The 18,444-nt window shown below is 42.1% G+C and overlaps 1 long non-coding RNA gene across 6 annotated transcripts; it reads right to left on the reverse strand.

Annotated features, from left to right (window-relative positions):
• Positions 1–2,046: 2,046 nt before the first annotated feature.
• Positions 2,047–4,954, reverse strand: LOC123187354 (uncharacterized). Of its 6 annotated transcripts, none has more exons than XR_006493943.1 (5): positions 4,727–4,954; positions 4,406–4,598; positions 4,012–4,268; positions 3,287–3,900; positions 2,047–3,139 (listed from the first exon to the last, which is right to left on the reverse strand). It is a non-coding gene; the product is annotated as an uncharacterized lncRNA (long non-coding RNA). The 6 variants fall into 6 exon arrangements; XR_006493944.1 differs by having other exon boundaries at positions 2,047–3,145; XR_006493940.1 differs by having other exon boundaries at positions 2,047–3,208.
• Between the last annotated feature and the right edge of the window lie 13,490 nt (positions 4,955–18,444).

Genomic DNA, 18,444 nt, shown 5'->3' on the forward strand with positions numbered 1-18,444 from the left:
AAAGAACGTAATGTTTCCATCTCACCTTTCTTCCCACACCCCTTTGTCCAACCTTCCATGTATATGATAATTAGTCACCTTAATTTACTTACCTTCTGAACCAATTCTACTTTAATATACTTACCAAACTTCTAATTAATCAAAATATAAGGTAATTCACGGTTAGAACTTGATGAATATTTATTTACATAATCTCATTATTATTGATAGGTAAATCAGAAGCTAATGTACTAGAATATTTATATCCCGTTGCAACACATGGGCACTGTTCTAATTTTCTAAAAATCAAGCAAGTTTAAAGAAAAAGTATCATCTCCATTACTTAAAAAGAATGTAAATTTTCCATTTCACCTTTCTTCCCACACCCTTTTGTCCAACCTTTTATGTATATGATAATTAGTCGCCTTAATTTACTTACCTTCTGAACCAATTCTACTTTAATTTGCTTGCCAAACTTCTAATCAAAATATAAGGTAATTCACGGTCAGAATTTGATGAATATTTATTTACACAATCTCATTACTATTGACAGATAAATCACAAGCTAATGTACTAGAATATTTATATCCCATTGCAACGCATGGGCACTGTTCTAGTTTTCTAAAAATCAAGCAAGTTTAAAGAAAAAGTATCAACATCCACTAGATTGCTATGCACTATATTGAGGAATAGACTAGAAAATGGTCTTATCTCTCATCTTACCGGGTGGTACAATTGTAGATAAAAATCCATAATTTTTGTGATGTTTACGGCTGGGTCAGAAATTTTTTATGAATGTACTTTTAGTTACGCCAATGTCTTTACACAGGAAAAAAAGAGTTAGATCAATGTAGTCTGTATATGGTGCTTACACCTAGCTTTGATGGTTCACTGGAATCTCCTGGTGAGGTTTTATTGTAAGCTTTGTTGTGCCGTTCTCCAGTTATGTAATTAACTCTATTTTTTTCAAGGGTTATTATTGCAATTCATATTCCACGCGTACCGTAGAGGTGGTTAAGCAAAAGGAGACCCCATAGGCACTATTGAGCCGGTCATATAGGATGATCCTTTTGTTTTTTTCTTCTTTGCTCTACCAGTTAACTTGTTTTCCATTTTCCATTTTTCTTTTACTAATTGTTTTATTATTTATTCATGAATATGTTTCATTTTATAAATATTTTTGAAATTTGGGAATATACTTTAAAAGTTTTGAACGTTCTTTGTAACATGTGAACATTTTACAAATCATTATTTTTTTGAATTCACACCCATATTTTATAACCACGAACATATATACCTTTTTATCAATTTGTAAAAATCATGATTTTTTCGATTCATGAACACTTCTAAAATTCTTGAAACTTTTTAGAATTGATGATCACCTTTTCATATTCGTGATTTTTCTAAAAAATATGAAATAAAAAACCGAATGGGAAAAATCGCTAATGCAATACGCATGTATCACTGCATGGGCTGCAGACTTGCGCGTTTGCTTGCAATCCTCGAAAAGCATTTGAAAAATAAAATCAACCAAAAAAGAAAAGTTGGCTGATAACCAACTGAGAAAAAAAATCACCAACGTAATACACACATAGCGTTACATGGGCTGTAGACGTGTTAGTTCTGATACTACCATGCGGGACCCACGCCCCGACAATACCCCATACAGGCAGGGCCCATTTGGAGAAAAAACATTGGAGCTCTTCTATGGGAAAATTCGTTTCTGAGCCCAGGCTCAGCTGCTCCTGAAATCTCAGCCATCAGTTCGCATGTGGATCAGCTCCATTACTTGTATTCTCATTTGTATTCTGATTGTATCGGATGTAAAAGTAATGTGGGCCTGGACGCATTCATTGCAATGGCGTCGCCACTAACCAGGCAGAACAGGCTTCGAGCGAACGGCCCAGTTTATTCCCGTGCCATCCTCAGCTTACAACAGTACTATCACCACTTCATGCACAGCAGGATCTACAACACTCTGCCATACGGCCAAAAATCCTGTGGGTCTCGCATGATTATAAAAATATTTTGAAAAACTGCAAACTGATTATGCATAACATTTAGCTCTTAAAAATCTTAAGATCTGGCAAGTTAGCATAAAGTACTACAAAAGACTTCGACCACTATCACTCAATGTTACAATCTTACAATGGTACACACTATAAGCACTGGGGGAACAAGCGTTAAGCATGGCTCGCAGTACACACCAGAAAATCCTCAAATTACAAGTTATACAGGCAAATTAAATCCTCACTTCTAAGTCTGCCCACCACCAAGTGGTCATGTACACGTGTTTCAACGGTGCCCCTCCATACCACAGTTCTTGCATTTGTCAGGCTTGCGGGGCTTTTCACGACGAATATGCTACAAAACCTAGTACGCTTGCTGAGAGAGTGATATGGTGCTTTCTCACGGCTATTTGTCGGCCTGCCAACACCCCTTTGGTTCTCCGGAGGTGCTCGCCTTGAAGTGCATTCACACTCACAGAACCACCCAAATTATCTTCCTGGGTTGCACCACCATTTGATAGGACTGCAAGGTCGCCATTCCTAGTTAACCTGTCTGCAGTGATCGCAACCTGATGGTCTTCAAATCCCAGACCATCCCTCTTCTCTGCCAATGGTTCACAGCTCACCATTGGAGCTTTAAGGCCAGCTGACATGTGCTTGAACGCTTCAGCGCTAGCTTTAATCATTAGAGTTGTGCTCTTAACCCTTCAGAGCTAGCATAGCATGCACGTATAGAGTCGAATGCCTGCATGTGAAAGACTTATGCATGCGTCAAAGATGGTATACCAACTATCTGAACATATATCAAACTATAATCGAACAAACATACTTGCACTGTATGCAAACCACAGCCAATTGAAGGCATATATATTACCCTTAGGACATGGCAGGAAAGCATCCTTGTATGCTTCAACTGACTGCACTCGCACACGAATTCAGTACCGTCACCCTTGATTTTTACCTCTTAAACAACTCTACTAAACTTCTCATGTTTCGCCGCATTGTTGTCCATTGTCACATACTTCTTCATCTTCTCAACCTCCGTAACATTGTATGCAGTACCTTCAATTAGGATTCACCCGAACTGCTCGATCATAGCTCATGCTTGTGTGACACTCTATTGCCAGATTGGTTCTCCTCACAACATGACTCTGTCACTACCAGCATACATCAGCTTCTTTTAATAAAAATTAAAAAGACAGCAAACATTTTGTTCTGGTCTGCACACAGTGAGATAACATGAGTGAGCATGTTCAAATATTCTGATTGTGAACTGCAAATTAAATACACTGCCAAACCTGTGACGATAGTTTTCGGGTCGGTTCCTCCTATCATCCTTAGAAACTCCCCGGTCGAAACTCTTCAGCTGCTCGTGCCTCATCAATACACCAGCCAAAATAATGCTCTGAAAACGGTTGTTCACCCCAACAAAAAGCACGAATTGCATGTCATTGTCGAAAGTGACATCTTCAAAGAACCAGTATTGCATCCAACTGCTTCCATTGGTCCACATCAGCTTCTTGACCCTGCTCTCGCTATCGACAAAAAGTCCAGGTCACTTGCAACAATGTCAGCAAAACCCTCCAAAGTTTTCCTCACATCATCGTCTGTCTGCTCATGACTTATCTAGCCACATATGTTCCTCAAAGTCCTCTTCATAAACGCTACCTATGGCCAGCGGACCTTCTCCCCCATTGTCCGCGACATAGAATGATTGTTGTTCTCACGATGCTCAGTTATATACTCCCTCGGTCCCATAATATAAGAGTGTTTTTTACACTAATGTAGTATCAAAAATGTTCTTATATTATGGAACGGAGGGAGTAACAGCTATTGTCGGACGCCCGCAACAGGCTTATCAATGCGGGGCAATCGCACCTACAAGACCGATTGTTCTTGCTTCTGGCTTCCCCTGCAATCCACAAACCAGATGACACAAACCATTATAGCTGTTCCGCCCTACGGCACCGTTTGCGTCAAGAATGAAACAAAATTAACAAACTAAAGAGAAAGCAGTTCTCACCGAGCAGCCATAGATTATTTTCTGCACCTTGTCGGCATTCAATCTGCTCTTACCATACCTGATCCCAAAGCCAAACCTCCCACAAGTACGACCTGTAGAAGTCGTAGGCCTCCCCGAGTGAGTTGAAAGTCAATCCTAACTCCGATTTTATTAAACTCTTCATAGGCTTCTCCGCATATTTGCAAATAGATTGCTCCAACAAACTCATCTTCGATGTGCACGGAGTTATGTCCAATGGAGCACTCCCCAGCCACAACCTGAAATTACCATGGAGTGATTTCAATTTTCATAATTCATTGGACATTCTATCGCCACAGTCAGCCATTGTGCACTGCTGAAAATAGTGAAGCACTAGTCCAGCCCGGTGCTTTCAGGATTAGTGGATTGCACGGACCTATTTGGAGAAGCATTGTTTCCTCGTCGTAGTTCGCCTGCCAGCCTAACGGGGCCGCGGACCCTCATCTTGTGCGCAACCAGACCTGCCATTGGAATCCGCCGGCATAGCAGGATGGGCATCACAGCATGGCAGCAGGACTAACCGGATCTGGATGCTCAAGGTTGCCGCAAATTCCTCCCTAAATGGAAACCTGCAAGTCGCACCACAGTGGCCGGCGGTGGCGGCGGGGGAAGAGGGATTTGAGGGTCGAAATTTCAGCGCCCGACATCGAATCGAATCAATCAATTGAACGAAGAGAATCACATAGGTGAAACTCACCGGTTGATGGGATCCATAAGGAACTCCAGCGCCGCATCTTCCATCGCCGGGCCGCCGGAAGTAGCACCCGCCGTCGCAGATATCAGGGGACCGAGGTTTCGCCAACCTCCTCTGGGCCGCAAGCCTTCCTGACCCACCGAGAATCGTTTGTACCAATTCCGGACCGTGGCTCAGACTATTGGAGACGTGCTGGTCCACGGATCAGGAGCGATGCGTGACTAACGGACGCCTTGCGCTACGAACATGGCCCACCGTATATAGCGCGTATCCTTGATATTGCACGATCTAGCTCTAACACGCCAGGCGTACTTTCTACCATCCCGAGGCACCAACGAGCGATAGCGATTTTGGGAGCAGCTGAGCCCGAGCACCAAATCGCTGCTCCCCTCTTCTATGCCTCCATTTCAATTTCAAGGGGGCTTAGTAATTGTATAGAGTCGGTCCAAGCATTAACGATATATTAAAATTGCATCGATAGAGACACGCCGTTCAAGATCAGTGGTGTCGGAGAAGAGGAGCCGGCAATGCCATTGGCCCGTCAAGTGGAAATCGCTACGGAGTTATATATATGCATGTAATTATATTACTCTTTTTTTCGCAAAAAACTCTTATCTACTTCCATATACAGTAAATCCCATAACCCCACTTGAGCCAGAAGAAGGGTACACATACAGCGTCAACTGAACCCCTCACTTTGTCCCCATATTTCCCGGCAGTCCGCACACCCACATACACATTATTGAGTAACGTAGTAATTTCAAAAAATTTCCTACGCACACGCAAGATCATGGTGATGCATAGGAACGAGAGGGGAGAGTGTCGTCCACGTACCCTCGTAAACCGTAAGCGAAAGCATTATGAGAACGCGGTTGATATAGTCGTACGTCTTCACGATCCAACCGATCCAAGTACCGAACGCATGGCACCTCCGAGTTTAGCACACCTTCAGCTCGGTGACGTCCCACGAACTCTGATCCAGCAGAGCTTCGAGGGAGAGTTCCGTCAGCATGACGACGTGATGACGGTGACGATGATGCTACCGACGCAGGGCTTCGCCTAAGCACCACTATGATATGACCGAGGTGGATTATGGTGGAGGGGGGCACCGCACACGGTTAAAAGATCAACTGATCAACTTGTGTGTCCATGGGGTGCCCCCTCCCCGTATATAAAGGAGTGGAGGAGGGGAGGGGCCTACCTTCTCTATGGCGCGCCCTGGGGAGTCCTACTCCCACCGGGAGTAGGATTCCCCCCTTCCATGTAGTAGGAGTAGGAGAGAAGGAAAGGAAAAAGAGAAGAGAAGGAAGGAGGGGGCGCAACCCCTCCCCTTAGTCTAATTCGGACTAGGCCTTGGGGGGGGGGGCACGCAGCCTCCTCTCTCTCTTTCCCCTAAAGCCCAATAAGGCCCATATACTTCCCGGCGAATTCCCATAACTCTCCGGTACTCCGATAAATACCCGAACCATTCAGAACCTTTCCGATGTCTGAATATAGTCGTCCAATATATCAATATTTACGTCTCGACCATTTCGAGACTCCTCGTCATGTCTTTGATCTCATCCGGGACTCCGAACTACCTTCGGTACATCAAAACACATAAACTCATAATTCCGATTGTCACCGAACGTTAAGCGTGCGGACCCTACGGGTTCGAGAACTATGTAGACATGACTGAGACATGTTTCCGGTCAATAACCAATAGCGGAACCTGGATGCTCATATTGGCTCTTACATATTCTACGAAGATCTTTATCAGTCAAACCGCATAACAACATACGTTGTTCCCTTTGTCATCGGTATGTTACTTGCCCGAGATTCGATCGTCGGTATCTCAATACCTAGTTCAATCTCGTTACCGACAAGTCTCTTTACTCGTTCCGTAATACATCATCCCGCAACTAACTCATTAGTTGCATTGCTTGCAAGGCTTTATAGTGATGTGCATTACCGAGAGGGCCCAGAGAAACTTCTCCGACAATCGGAGTGACAAATCCTAATCTCGATCTATGTCAACTCAACAAGTACCATTAGAGACACCTCTAGAGCACCTTTATAATCACCCAGTTATGTTGTAATGTTTGGTAGCACACAAAGTTTTCCTCCCATAATCGGGAGTTGCATAATCTCATAGTCATAGGAACATGTATAAGTCATGAAGAAAGCAATAACAACATACTAAACAATCAAGTGCTAAGCTAACGGAATGGGTCAAGTCAATCACATCATTCTCTAATGATGTGATCCCGTTAATCAAATGACAACTCATGTCTATGGCTAGGAAACTTAACCATCTTTGATTCAACGAGCTAGTCAAGTAGATGCATACTAGTGACACTTTGTTTGTCTATGTATTCACACATGTATCAAGTTTTCGGTTAATACAATTCTAGCATGAATAATAAACATTTATCATGAAATAAGGAAATAAATAATAACTTTATTATTGCCTCTAGGGCATATTCTTCAGTCTCCCACTTACACTAGAGTCAATAATCTAGTTCGCATCGCCATGTGAATTAACACCAATAGTTCACATCACCATGTGATTAATACCCATAGTTCACATCGTCATGTGACCAACACCCAAAGGGCTTACTAGAGTCAATAATCTAGTTCACATCGCTATGTGATTAACACCCAAAGAGTACTAAGGTGTGACCATGTTTTGCTTGTGAGAGAAGTTTAGTCAACGGGTCTGTCACATTCAGATCCATATGTATTTTGCAAATTTCTATGTCAACAATGCTCTGCACGGAGCTACTCTAGCTAATTGCTCCCACTTTCAATATGTATCCAGATTGAGACTTAGAGTTATCTGGATCAGTGTCAAAACTTGCATCGACGTAACCCTTTACGACGAACCTTTTGTCACCTCCATAACCGAGAAACATATCCTTATTCCACTAAGGATAATTTTGATCGCTGTCCAGTGATCTACTCCTAGATCACTATTATACTCCCTTGCTAAACTCAGTGTAGGGTATACAATATATCTGGTACACAGCATGGCATACTTTATAGAACCTATGTCTGAGGCATAGCGAATGACTTTCATTCTCTTTCTATCTTCTGCCATGGTCGGGCTTTGAGTCTTACTCAATTTCACACCTTGTAACACAGGAAAGAACTCTTTCTTTGACTGTTCCATTTTGAACTACTTCAAAATCTTGTTAAGGTATGTACTCATTGAAAAAAAACTTATCAAGCGTCTTGATTTATCTCTATAGATCCTGATGCTCAATATGTAAGCAGCTTCACCGAGGTCTTTCTTTGAAAAACTCCTTTTATATACTCCTTTATGCTTTCCAGAAAATTCTACATTATTTCCGATCAACAATATGTCATTCACATATATTTATCAGAAATGTTGTAGTGCTCCCACTCACTTTCTTGTAAATACACGCTTCACCGCAAGTCTGTATAAACTATATGCTTTGATCAACTCACCAAAGCATATATTCCAACTCCGAGATGCTTGCACCAGTCCATAGATGGATCGCTGGAGCTTGCACATTTTGTTAGCACCTTTAGGATTGACAAAACCTTCTGGTTGCATCATATACAACTCTTCTTTAAGAAATCCATTAAGGAATGTAGTTTTGACATCCATTTGCCAGATTTCATAAAATGTGGCATTTTACTAACATGATTCGGACATGCTTAAGCATTGCCACAAGTGAGAAAATCTCATTGTAGTCAACACCTTGAACTTTGTCAAAACCTTTTTTCAACAAGTCTAGCTTTGTAGATAGTAACACTACTATTAGCGCCCGTCTTCCTCTTGAAGATCCATTTATTTTCTATGGCTTGCCGATCATTGGGCAAGTCAACCAAAGTCCACACTTTCTTCTCATACATGGATCTTCATGGTCTCAAGCCATTTCGCGGAATCTGGGCTCATCATCGCTTCCTCATAGTTCGTAGGTTCGTCATGGTCAAGTAACATGACCTCCAGAACAGGATTACCGTACCACTCTAGTGAGGATCTCACTCTGGTTGACCTACGAGGTTCGTGTTGGAAATATGCCCTAGAGGCAATAATAAATTAGTTATTATTATATTTCCTTGTTCATGATAATCGTTTATTATCCATGCTAGAATTGTATTGATAGGAAACTCAGATACATGTGTGGATACATAGACAACACCATGTCCCTAGTAAGCCTCTAGTTGACTAGCTCGTTGATCAATAGATGGTTACGGTTTCCTGACCATGGACATTGGATGTCGTTGATAACGGGATCACATCATTAGTAGAATGATGTGATGGACAAGACCCAATCCTAAGCCTAGCACAAGATCGTGTAGTTCGTATGCTAAAGCTTTTCTAATGTTAAATATCATTTCCTTAGACCATGAGATTGTGCAACTCCCGGATACCGTAGGAGTGCTTTGGGTGTGCCAAACGTCACAACGTAACTGGGTGGCTATAAAGGTGCACTACGGGTATCTCCGAAAGTGTCTGTTGAGTTGGCACGAATCGAGACTGGGATTTGTCACTCCGTGTAACGGAGAGGTATCTCTGGGCCCACTCGGTAGGACATCATCATAATGTGCACAATGTGACCAAGGAGTTGATCACGGCATTATGTGTTACGGAACGAGTAAAGAGACTTGCCGGTAATGAGATTGAACAAGGTATCGGGATACCGATGATCGAATCTCGGGCAAGTACTATACCGGTAGACAAAGGGAATTGTATACGGGATTGATTGAATCCTTGACATCGTGGTTCATCTGATGAGATCATCGTGGAACATGTGGGAGACAACATGGGTATCCAGATCCCGCTGTTGGTTATTGGCTGGAGATATGTCTCGGTCATGACTGCATGGTTCCCGAACCCGTAGGGTCTACACACTTAAGGTTCGATGATGCTAGGGTTATAGGGAATAGATGTACGTGGTTATCGAATGTTGTTCGGAGTCCCGGATGAGATCCCGGACGTCACGAGGAGTTCCGGAATGGTTCGGAGGTAAAGATTTATATATGGGAAGTCATCATACGGTCACCGGAATAATTCGGGGGTTACCGGTATTGTACCGGGACCACCGAAGGGGTTCCGGGGGTCCACCGGGAGGGTCCACCTGCCCCGGAGGGCCCTATGGGCTGTGTGTGGAGAGGGACCAGCCCCTTAGTGGGCTGGGAGGCTCCCCCCCCTAGGGCCCATGTGCCTAGGGTTTGGGGGAACCCTAAAGGGGGGCGCCCCCTTGCCTTGGGGGGCAAGGCAAACCCCCTGGCCGCTGCCCCCTCCTCAGATTGGATCTGAGGGGGCCGGCCCCCCTCTCCCTTGCTCCTATATATATGTGGGGGTGGGAGGGCAGCCGCACTCAAGTTCTGGCGCAGCCCTCCCCTCTCCCAAGTCCTCCTCCTCTCCCGCGGTGCTTGGCGAAGCCCTGCAGGATTGCCACGCTCCTTCTTCACCACCACGCCATCGTGCTGCTGCTGGACGGAGTCTTCCCGAACCTCTCCTTCTCCCCTTGCTGGATCAAGGCGTGGAAGACGTCACCGGGCTGCACGTGTGTTGAACGCGGAGGCACCATTGTTCGGCGCTTAGATCGGAATCAACCGCGATCTGAATCGCTGCGAGTACGACTCCTTCATCCGCGTTCTTGCAACGCTTCCGCTTAGCGATCTACAAGGGTATGTAGATGCACTCTCCTTCCCCTCGTTGCTAGATTACTCCATAGATTGATCTTGGTGATGCGTAGAAAATTTTAAATTTCTGCCACGATCCCCAACAGTTTGGTAGTAACTTGATCTGAAGTTACATGATCATCGTCATTAGCTTCCTCACTAATTGGTGTAGGAGTCACAGGAACAGATTTCTGTGATGAACTACTTTCCAATAAGGGAGCAGGTACAGTTACCTCATCAAGTTCTACTTTCCTCCCACTCACTTCTTTCGAGAGAAAACTCCTTCTCTAGAAAGGATCCATTCTTAGCAACGAATATCTTGCCTTCGGATCTGTGATAGAAGGTGTACCCAACAGTAACTTTTGGGTATCCTATTGATACGTCTCCAACGTATCTATAATTTTTGATTGCTCCATGCTATATTATCTACTATATTGGACATTATTGGGCTTTATTATCCACTTTTATATTATTTTTGGGACTAACCTATTAACCGGAGGCCCAACCCAGAATTGCATTTTTTTTGCCTATTTTAGGGTTTCGAAGAAAAGGAATATCAAACGGAGTCCAAACGGAATGAAACCTTCGGGAACGTGATTTTCTCATCGAATACAACTCAGGAGACTTGGACCCTACGTCAAGACACGTAACAGGAGGCCACGAGGTAGGGGGCGCGCCTACCCCCCCAGGCGCGCCCTCCACCCTTGTGGGCCCCATGTTGATCCACCGACGTACTTCTTCCTCCTATATACACCCACATGCCCCCAAACGATCAAAACGGAGCCAAAACCCTAATTCCACCATCGTAACTTTCTGTATCCATGAGATCCCATCTTGGGGTCTGTTCCGGAGCTCCACCGGAGGGGGCATCGATCACGGAGGGCTTCTACATCAACACCATAGCCCCTCGATGAACTGTGAGTAGTTTACCTGAGACCTACGGGTCCATAGTTAGTAGCTAGATGGCTTCTTCTCTCTTTTTGGATCTCAATACAATGTTCTCCCCCTCTCTTGTGGAGATCTATTTGATGTAATCTTATTTTTGCGATGTGTTTGTTGAGACCGATGAATTGTGGGTTTATGATCAAGTCTATCTATGAATAATATTTGAATCTTCTCTGAATTCTTTTATGTATGATTGGTTATCTTTGCAAGTCTCTTTGAATTATCAGTTTGGTTTGGCCTACTAGATTGATCTTTCTTGCAATGGGAGAAGTGCTTAGCTTTGGGTTCAATCTTGCGGTGTCCTTTCCCGGTGACAGTAAGGGCATCAAGGCACGTATTGTATTGTTGCCATCGAGGATAACAAGATGGGGTTTTCTTCATATTGCATGAGTCTATCCCTCTACATCATGTCATCTTGCTTAAGGCGTTACTCTGTTTTTAACTTAATACTCTAGATGCATGCTGGATAGCGGTCGATGAGTGGAGTAATAGTAGTAGATGCAGGCAGGAGTCGGTCTACTTGTCTCGGACGTGATGCCTATATACATGATCATACCTAGATATTCTCATAACTATGCTCAATTCTTTCAATTGCTCACAGTAATTTGTTCACCCACCGTAGAATACTTATGCTCTCGAGAGAAGCCACTAGTGAAACCTATGGCCCCCGGGTCTATCTTTATCATATCAATATCCTACTACTTAGTTATTTACTTTGCTATTTACTTTGCAGCTTTATCATAAAAATACCAAAAATATTATCTTATCATATCTATCAGATCTCACTCTCGTAAGTGGCCCTATAGGGATTGACAACCCCTATTTGCGTTGGTTGCGAGGATTTATTTGTTTTGTGCAGGTGCGAGGGACTCGCGCGTAGCCTCCTACTGGATTGATACCTTGGTTCTCAAAAACTAAGGGAAATACTTATGCTACTTTGCTGCATCATTCCTTCCTCTTCGGGGAAAACCAACGCAGTGCTAAAAGAGGTAGCAAGAAGGATTTCTGCCGCCGTTGCCGGGGAGGTCTACGCAAAAGTCAACATACCAAGTACCCATCACATACCCTTATCTCCCGCATTACATTATTTGCCATTTGCCTCTCTTTTTCCTCTCCCCCACTTCACCCTTGCCGTTTTATTTGCCCTCTCTCTCTCTATCCTCCCTTTCTATTTGCCTCTTTTTGTTCGCTTGCTTTCTGTTTGCTTGTGTGTTAGTCTGTTTGCTTGTCGTTATGGCTAGTCCCTTATCTTCTCCGTTGTCTCCCGAGAATGAAATTATAAATTTTAAGCAAAGGGAGGGTGAAAATCTAAAAGATGCGTGGTATAGAATTTGCAATGCTCAAAATAAATCTACTAGGAAGCAATCTACTACCATTCTCCTTCGCAATTTTTATGTAGGCATTACTCCTTGGCACTGTTATGTTCTTGATACTATTACCGGAGGGAACTTTTTGGGTAGCCATACTTTTGATTCTTATAATGCTATGCTAGATTTATTTGGCTCACCCCCTCTCTTGGCTAATGGAACTATATTAATTTTGGAGCATGTAATGCAAAGGCTAGAAATTATTGAAAATAAGGTTGCTACCGTAGAATTGATTGAAAATTTGGATAAAAAGATCCACAGCCGAATATTTCAATATGGATCTAAAGTAGGAGTTACTTGGAAAGATATTAAAGAAAAGGAACCCATAGTTAATGAGAAAATAAATCACGATTCTGTTAGGATCGATAAACTTGAGAATATTATTACCAACTTGGGAACCGCTTTTTCTTCCGTAAAGAATACTCCGAGTCCTTCCACTAAAGTTGCCAAACTTATGTACATTCCTAAAAATAAGGGTGAATCATCTAGTAAGGAAAATGCGGATCTCAAATCTATAAGTGTTCATCCCAATCTTTTTGCTATCATTAAGGAACCATTTGTTACAAATGAATTTTTCGATCTTGTGCCTAAAAGCTTGATAATTAATAAAAAGAAAGAAATTCCTAAAGATGGTAGATGCCTCATTGAAGAATTGCCTACCAAAGATGGCAATACCTAGATCTATTCTTGCTTGTTATGCCTAGCTAGGGGCGTTAAACGATAGCGCTTGTTGGGAGGCAACCCAATTTTATTTTTATTGCTTTTTGCTCCTGTTTAGTAATAAATAAATTATATAGCCTCTGTTTTGATTGTGTTTTTTGTGTTTAATTAGTGTTTGTGCCAAGTAGAACCGTTGGGAAGACTTGGGGATAGTCTTGTTGAACTTGCTGTAAAAACAGAAACTTTAGCGCTCACGAGAACTGCTGTCATTTTTATTTGGAAAGTGCTATTTAGTTAATTCTTTTTGCAGATTATTAATAGATCAATTACTCACGTCCAGAAAGTTATTTTAGAATTTTTGGGGTTCCAGATCTTGCGCTAGCTACATATTACTACAGACTGTTCTATTTTTGACAGATTCTGTTTTTCGTGTGTTGTTTGCTTATTTTGATGAATCTATGGCTAGTAAAATAGTTTATAAACCATAGAGAAGTTGGAATACAGTAGGTATAACACCCATATAAATAAATAATGAGTTCATTACAGTACCTTGAAGTGGTCTTTTGTTTTCTTTCGCTAACGGAGCTCACGAGATTTTCTACTTTAAGTTTTGTGTTGTGAAGTTTTCAAGTTTTGGGTAAAGATTTGATGGATTATGGAACAAGGAGTGGCAAGAGCCTAAGCTTGGGGATGCCCATGGCACCCCCAATATAATCTAAGGACACCTAAAAGCCAAATCTTGGGGATGCCCCGGAAGGCATCCCCTCTTTCATCTACTTCTATCGGTAACTTTACTTGGAGCTATATTTTTATTCGCCACATGATATGTGTTTTGCTTGGAGCGTCTTGTATTATTTGAGTCTTTTCTTGTTATTTTACCACAATCATCCTTGCTATACACACCTTTTGAGAGAGCCATACATGATTTGGAATTTGTTAGAATACTCTATGTGCTTCGCTTATATCTTTTGAGTTATATAATTTTGCTCTAGTGCTTCACTTATATCTTTTAGAGCACGGTGGTGGATTTGTTTTATAGAAACTATTGACCTATCATGCTTCACTTAGATTATTTTGAGAGTCTTAATAGCATGGTAATTTGCTTAAAATCCTAATATGCTTGGTATGCAAGATTAATAATAAAACTTTCTTATGAGTGTGTTGAATACTAAGAGAAGTTTGATGCTTGATGATTGTTTTGAGACATGGAGGTAATAATATCAAAGTTGTGCTAGTTGAGTAGTTGTGAAATTGAGAAATACTTGTGTTGAGGTTTGCAAGTCCCGTAGAATGCACGTATGGTAAACATTATGCAACAAATTTGAAACATGAGGTGTTATTTGATTGTCTTCCTTATGAGTGGCGGTCGGGAACGAGCGATGGTCTTTTCCTACCAATCTATCCCCCTAGGAGCATGCGCGTAGTACCGAAGTTTTTGATGACTTGTATATTTTTGCAATAAGTATGTGAGTTCTTTATGACTAATGTTGAGTCCATGGATTATATGCACTCTCACCCTTCCATCCTTGCTTGCCTCTTCGGTACCATGCATTGCCCTTTCTCACATTGAGAGTTGGTGCAAACTTCGCCGGTGCATCCAAACCCCGTGATATGATACACTCTTTCACACATAAACCTCCTTATATCTTCCTCAAAACAGCCACCATACCTACCTATTATGGCATTTCCATAGCCATTCCAAGATATATTGCCATGCAACTTTCCATCATTCCGTTCATCATGACACATTCATCATTGTCATATTGCTTAGCATGGTCATGTAGTTGACATAGTATTTGTGGAAAAGCCACTGTTCATAATTCTTTCATACATGTCACTCTTGGTCCATGATAACCCACAAGTATAGGGGATCGCAACAGTTTTCGAGGGTAGAGTATTCAACCCAAATTTATTGATTCGACACAAGGGGAGCCAAAGAATATTCTCAAGTATTAGCAGATGAGTTGTCAATTCAACCACACCTGGAAACTTAATATCTGCAGCAAAGTGTTTAGTAGCAAAGTAATATGATACTGGTGATAACGGTAGCAAAAGGTAACAGTAGTAAAAGCGATGTTTTTGGTATTTTTGTAGTGATGATAGCAATAGCAACGGAAAAGTGAATAAGCGCGGCACAATATATGGAAAGCTCGTAGGCAATGGATCGGTGATGGAGAATTATGCCGGATGCGGTTCATCATGTAACAATCATAACCTAGGGTGACACAGAACTAGCTCCAGTTCATTGACATAATGTAGGCATGTATTCCGAACATAGTCATACGTGCTTATGGAAAAGAACTTGCATGACATCTTTTGTCCTACACTCCCGTGGCAGCGTGGTCCTTACGGAAACTAAGGGATATTAAGGCCTCCTTTTAATAGAGAACCGGAACAAAGCATTAACACATAGTGAATACATGAACTCCTCAAACTACGGTCATCACCAGTAAGTATCCCGATTATTGTCACTTCGGGGTTAACGAATCATAACACATAATAGGTGACTATAGACTTGCAAGATAGGATCAAGAACACTCATATATTCATGAAAACATAATAGGTTCAGATCTGAAATCATGGCACTCGGGCCCTAGTGACAAGCATTAAGCATAGCAAAGTCATAGCAACATCAATCTCAGAACATAGTGGACACTAGGGATCAAACCCTAACAAAACTAACTCGATTACATGATAGATCCCATCCAACCCATCACCGTCCAGCAAGCCTACAATGGAATTACTCACGCACGGCGGTGAGCATCATGAAATTGGTGATGGAGGATGGTTGATGATGACGATGGCGATGGATCCCCCTCTCCGGAGCCCCGAACGGACTCCAGATCAGCCCTCCCGAGAGGTTTTAGGGCTTGGCGGCGGCTCTGTATCGTAAAACGTGAAGATGTTTCTCTCTGGGTTTTTTTCTCATCGAAACTCAATATATGGAGGTGGAGTTCGAGTCGGAGAGGCAACAGGGGGCCCACGAGGTAGGGGGCGCGCCTTAGGGGGGCAGGCGCGCTCCCCACCCTCATGGCAAGGTGGTGGGCCCCCTGGCCTTCATCTTTGGCAGGTATTTTTCTTATTTTTTGAAAAGTGTCTCCGTGAAGTTTCAGGTCATTCCGAGAACGCTTGCTGAAAGCAGCGTCAGTCCGGGTTAGTTCCATTCAAATCATGCAAGTTAGAGTCCAAAACAAGGGCAAAAGTGTTTGGAAAAGTAGATGCGTTGGAGACGAATCAACTCCCCCAAGCTTAAACCTTTGCTTGTCCTCAAGCAATTCAGTTGACAAACAGAAAGTGATAAAGAAAAACTTTTACAAACTTTGTTTGCTCTTGTTGTTGTAAATATGTAAAGCCAACATTCAAGTTTTCAGCAAAGATAATAACTAACCACATTCGCAATAATGCATAGGTCTCAAGTTTACTCATATCAATAGCATAATCAACTAGCGAGCCATAATAATAAAACTCGGATGACAACACTTTCGCAAAACAATCATAATATGATATAACAAGGTGGTATCTCGCTATCCCTTTCTGCGACCGCAGAACATAAATGCAGAGCACCTTTAAAGACCAAGGACTGACTATACATTGTAATTCATGGTAAAAGAGATCCAGTCAAGTCATACTCAATGTAAACTAACAATAATGAATGCAAATGACAGCAGTGCTCTCCAACTGGTGCTTTTTAATAAGAGGATGATGACTCAGCATAAAAGTAAATAGATAGGCCCTTCGTAGAGGGAAGCAGGGATTTGTAGAGGTGCCAGAGCTCGGTTTTGAAACAGAGGTGAATAATATTTTGAGCGGTATACTTTCATTGTCAACATAACAACCAAGAGATGGCGATATCTTCCATGCTACACACATTATAGGCGGTTCCCGAACAGAATGATAAAGTTTATGCTCCCCCTTCCACCACAAGCATCAATCCATGGTTTGCTCGAAACGAGTGCCTCCAACTAACAAGAGTCCCAGAGGTAGTTTTGTTTGTAATTATTTTGATTTAGTTTGCATAAAGCATGGGACTGGGCATCCCGGTGACCAGCCATTTATCTCGTGAATGAGGAGCGGAGTCCAGTCCTCTTGAGAATAACCCGCCTAACATGGAAGATACAAACAGCCCTAGTTGATACATGAGCTATTCGAGCATACAAAATAGGATATTTATTTGAAGGTTTATAGTTTGGCACATACAAATTTACTTGGAACGGCAGGTAGATACCATATATAGGTAGGTATAGTGGACTCATGTGGAATAACTTTGGGGTTTAAGGAGTTTGGATGCACAAGCAGTATTCCCGCTTAGTATAGGTGAAGGCTAACAAAAGACTGGGAAGCGACCAGCTAGAGAGCGACAACAGTCATGAACATGCATTAAAATTAATCAACACTGAATACAAGCATGAGTAGGATATAATCCACCATGAACACAAATATCGTGAATGCTATGTTGATTTTGTTTCAACTACATGCATGAACATGTGCCAAGTCAAGTCACTTAAATCATTCAGAGGAGGATACCACCCTATCATACCACATCATAACCATTTTAATAGCATGTTGGCACGCAAGGTAAACCATTATAACTCATAGCTAATCAAGCATGGCACAAGAAACTATGATCTCTAGTTGTCATTGCAAACATGTTTATTCATAATGGGCTGAATCAGGAACGATGAACTAATCATATTTACAAAAACAAAAGAGGTCGAGTTCATACCAGCTTTTCTCATCTCAGTCAGTCCATCATATATCATCATAATTGCCCTTCACTTGCACGACCAAACGATGTGAATAATAATAATAGTGCACGTGCATTGGACTAAGCTGGAATCTGCAGACATTCAATAAACAGGAGAAGACAAGGCAATATGGGCTCTTTTGTCAGATCAACAATAATGCATATAAGAGCCACTTCAACAATTTAATTATGGTCTTCTCCTATCGACCCCCAAAGAAAAGAAAAGAAATAAAAGTATTTACACGGGAAAGCTCCCAACAATCAAAAGAAGAACAGGAAATATTTTTGGGTTTTCTTTTTAATTACTACTACAAGCATGGAAAGTAAACTAATTAAAAGCTACAACTATTTTTTTTGGTTTTTCT

Source organism: Triticum aestivum, chromosome 2A (assembly GCF_018294505.1).
Source record: "Triticum aestivum cultivar Chinese Spring chromosome 2A, IWGSC CS RefSeq v2.1, whole genome shotgun sequence".
NCBI lineage: Eukaryota > Viridiplantae > Streptophyta > Magnoliopsida > Poales > Poaceae > Triticum > Triticum aestivum.